Raw genomic sequence first — 4,481 nt, 5'->3', positions numbered from 1 at the left:
GCAATGTTGGGATGTTGGGGGAGGACAGGACCAGGCTTTTCTTTCTCTTTCTTTTTTTTTTTAATTGAGTCACCATGAGATACACAGTTACAAAGCTGTTCGTGATGGGGTTTCGGTCATACAATAATCCAACCCCCGTCCGTCCACCAGGGCCCATTTCCCACCACCAATGACCCCAGCTTCCCACCCGCCACCCCCTCCCCCAGCCTGCCTCTCCTCTCTCTGTCTCTGTCTCTCTTCTCTCTGTCTCTGTCTCTCTCTGTCTCTGTCTCTCTCCCCTTCTGGGCACTGTGGTCTGCGACGCAGATACTGAGAGGTGATGTTTGGGAATCAGGCTTCTCGTGGGGAACAGAAAGTGCGGTGGTGTCAGAGGCTGCTTTCGAACGTGCGCACCGATACTCATGCCATGCCAGGCTTCAAGCAAGCGCTTCCAAACCTCTTAACCCTCTCCCCAGTCATCCTGTGCCCTTACTGTGTTCTGCCCCGCGAGCAAACCATTTCGGGCTTGGCCAGCAGAGGGCAGTGTGGATGCAGGGAGCCCGTGAGCGTTTTGCGGGAGCCCCCAGCCCTGCAGAAAGAACTACAGAGCAGCGAGAGACACAAATAGATCTGAGGCCCACCCAGGGGGGACCCTCACACCCGGGGGTGTGGTGAGAGGGAGGGGTGAGGAAATGGGGGGAGGGGGGAGAACCAAAGCTGAGAAGCAAACCCAGTGCCCAGTTGGACAACTGGGAGCATCTCTAGACAGTTCTTACCTCACAGGGATGCCCCCTCCGGGCTGGCCACCCTAATTCCCTAGAGGACCACCAAAATTCTGCCCTGCCTATTGATGACAGCCTCATCACTGCCGAAGGAAGGGCAGCGGGGAATGTCCACAAAGCTTCCCGTTATTATTTGTCTTTGTGATGAGACAGACAGACAGACAGACAGACAGACAGACACGGAGAACACATTCTCTATGCCAGGCTCATGGTAGTGGGAACTGGGACAAAGGGACATCTGGATTGGGACAAAATGATGCCCCCCCCCAATCTGCCCCCTGATGGCCTGGACGCCAGTGGGAAGATGGGGACCTGCTTCTGACGGGGAGGGGAGGCCCTTCTCTCTGCCTCTACAATGGTCCCCCGGGGACCCCTAAAGTTCTTCATCTGGGAATCCCTGAACCTCTAAACAGATCTTGCCGCTCACGTCAGCAAACAGTCTAATTTTCCGAAAGAGGAAATTGGAAGCAGAGAGAGGCGGTGACTGTTCCATATTTAGAGTCCCCCGTCCCCCTGGTGACTCTAGAATCTTCTCTGATAACGGAAACCCCGGAGGGAAGGAGAGACAATACCTTGACATTTCTGGGACCTTGGAGTGAGTTCCTGCGACACTTCCCTCCATTCCCCATTGCGGGGGCTTCACAGGAAGCCGGGCTCCGAGACCACTGACAGCACCATAAAAATTCCTTTCTCTGCCTGGAGAGATTCCCCAAGGATTAAGGCGCTGTGCCCTGCAGGCGTCTGACCCTGTTCCATTCTTAGCACCACCAGGAGCAGAAACAGCCCTGAACCTTGCCAGGAAGGTCCACACCCCTGTACGCCCACGCCCCTGGGCTGTCCGGCCCCAACTCCTTTCTCCCCAGCAAGCAGCTGGAGTCCCAGGGTCATGCCCAAGTTGCAGAGGGAAATTGTCTGCAGGGACAGTGTCACTGCCTCTGCCCAGTCATCCGGGCTTCCAGCCTCTCAAGACCTCTTTTCCGCATCCAGGCCTCCAGCGAAGCTTTAGCCCAAGCAGATGGGCCCCAAGTTATTGAATCATAAATCTCTAGCAAGCGGCATCTCCAGCTCGCCCAGCTCACAGCCTCGAGGTTCGGTTTTCATTATTCCTCAGTGGCCGCTGAGGAGCTGGAATCCCATCGAGAATAACCGACTTGCCCAAGGTCGTTGCCTCATAATTAGAACAGGCACTTCCGGCCATTACCTACTTAGGGCCCAGGCGGCACTGCGGAGCATGCTCTGATAGAGACAAGGGCCGTATTTTCAGAACCCAAAACTGGGACATTGAGCCGCACACACCCCACTGCCCTGGCAGGGACCGCCGACGGAGGGTTTGCATCGCTGCTGTCCCAGAAAAGGGCGCTGGCGGCTGGCAGGCTCCGAGATGGTCCCGGCTGGTGCTCCTGGACCAGAGCAGAAGCAGTGGAAGCCCCAGGGAAGCTCAGTGACTGACCGGAGGTCGTGGGCAGAAATGTGTTCTGTTTTCTCAACTCCGAGGGTTGAGTCAACAGGGAGTGGGTGGGAGAGGACAAAAGGGGGCATTGTCAGGCGGCTGCGCTGGAGTTCACTGACCCACCGGGGCTGCTCCGCCCTGCCAGGCTGTCCCGAGACCCCCAGAAGGTGTATCTGGGGTCAGTTCAAGCTCGGGGTCTCCGGCTTTGCAGACCTGCGTGGCAAAGAGGAAGCTCGAGAGAGCTGGAGTGGCCAGTGTGTGGTCTGGCACGTGGCTGACCCATGTTCAGTTCCCGGGCATATGGTCCCCTGAGCACCGCCAGGGTGACCCATGAGCACAGAGCTATGAGCAGGCATTGGGCACTGCCAGATGAGGCCCAAAAACTTAAGAAAGAAAAAGTACTTTTTCTTAGGGAAGGAAGGATTTTATGGAAAGTAAATGCGATTTCTAGAATATCTCCCGTGTGTGTGTGTCTGTCTGTCTGTCTGTCTGTCTGTCTCTGTGTCTCTCTCTGTCTCTGCCTGTGTCCTGTCTCTCTGTCTCTGTCTCTCTGTCTCTGTCTCTCTGTCTCTGTCGCACCCTCTGATGTTTGGGCTACACTTGGCTCTGCACTCAAAGGACCATTTGTACCAAGGATCGATGTGTGTAAAACTTGTGTGTCCGCTCATCAAACTGCCTCTCTGGCCCATACATTTTTCTTTGTTTCCCTCCCAGAAGTAGGATGCGAATATGACAAGATGTAAGCAGATAATATGTAAATCAAGGCAATAACAGGTCAAACTTACAAGATTTGTATTTCGGCTGTGAAGGCACACCCTGCAGTGCTCAGGGGCTATTCCTGACTCAGTGCTCAGGGATCACTGCTGGTGGGGCTTGGGGGACCCCATGTGATGCTGGGGTTTAAACCCAGATCAGCTGCATGCAAGTCCAGCACCCTCCCTGCTGCCCTATGGCTCTAACCCCAACTGAAAAGTATTCCAGTAGGATCCCACAGACTCTGGAATGAATGAGACCAGGCCAGTTTCTCACATTAAACCCTAAGCCCGCCCTGAGCCCTGCTTTGTCTCCAGTTTGGCCTCATGTTAAATATGTATCACTATCACGATCATCCTGTTGGTCATCTATTGCCCCAGTAATGTCTCCTTCGTCCTAGCCCTGAGATTTTAAAAAGTGCCACATTCGAGGCTCTTTCAGGGTCAGGAGAATGAGACCCATCATTGTTACTGGTTTTTGGCATACTGAATACGCCACGGGGAGTTTGCCAGACTCTGCTGTGTGGGCAGGATACTTTTGGTAGCCTGCCAGGTTCTCCAGAGTAAGTCATACAATGATCGAGTACCCATCCCTCCACCAGTGCCCTAGATAATAAGACATTGTGCCACTGCGAATGTGGCCGCGCGCTTCTGGGAGCAGGGTTTTATAGTCTCTGGGTCTCGGCCGTTGATGGGATTACACGGCGCCGGGGGCAGTTGGTGGGTGTAATGCCTACATACTGGCAAATGGGGGATCTGGGTGGAGGAGGCCCCAGTCCCAATCCGAGAAGGCTTGGAGACCTACGCCCCGGGTCCCGCACACCTGGGTTCCTCTGCCGGTCCCTTCGTGCGTGAGTCATGTCCAAACGTGTGGAGAGTGGTCTTAAGCATGGCTGTGGCTGGAACTGGAGGTCTTCAACTGCCGGGGCTCTGCTCGGGGTGGGGAGGGAAACTCAACTCATCCTCCTCCAAGGGGCCCCAGTGAGGACAGCCAGGCACGGAGGCAGGAGACTTTGCGCTGTTCTCTTCCGGGAGCAGTTAAATATGAGTGAGACTGAACTCAGGGAGTATCCACTTGTAGCTAGCTCTTTCAGCTTGGAGGCCCCCAATCTTGCACCCACACTCCCTCCCATATTAAAAAGTGCATCTAGCCCAAAGGGAGAGAGAGAGAGAGAGAGAGAGAGAGAGAGAGAGAGAGAGAGAGAGAGAGAGAGAGCGTGCCTGCCACAGAGGCAGGGAGTGGGGAGGAGTGGGGGTGGTGGGAGTGATACTGGGATCATTGGTGGTGGGAAATGGGCACTGGTGGAGGGATGGTCGTATGATGATCATTGTATGACTGAAATGTAAGCACAAAAGTTTGTAAGTCTGTAACTGTACCTCACAGTGATTCATTAAAATAAATAAATTAATTAATTAATTAAAAGATGATATTAAAAATAAAATATCATCTTTTATATGATATCTTTTATATGATATCTTTTTTATGATAATCTTTTATATGATATCGCTGGAGCGATA

This window comes from Sorex fumeus, unplaced genomic scaffold (assembly GCF_029834395.1).
Source record: "Sorex fumeus unplaced genomic scaffold, SorFum_2.1 ptg000169l, whole genome shotgun sequence".
Taxonomy (NCBI): domain Eukaryota; kingdom Metazoa; phylum Chordata; class Mammalia; order Eulipotyphla; family Soricidae; genus Sorex; species Sorex fumeus.
This window is presented reverse-complemented; position numbering follows the sequence as displayed.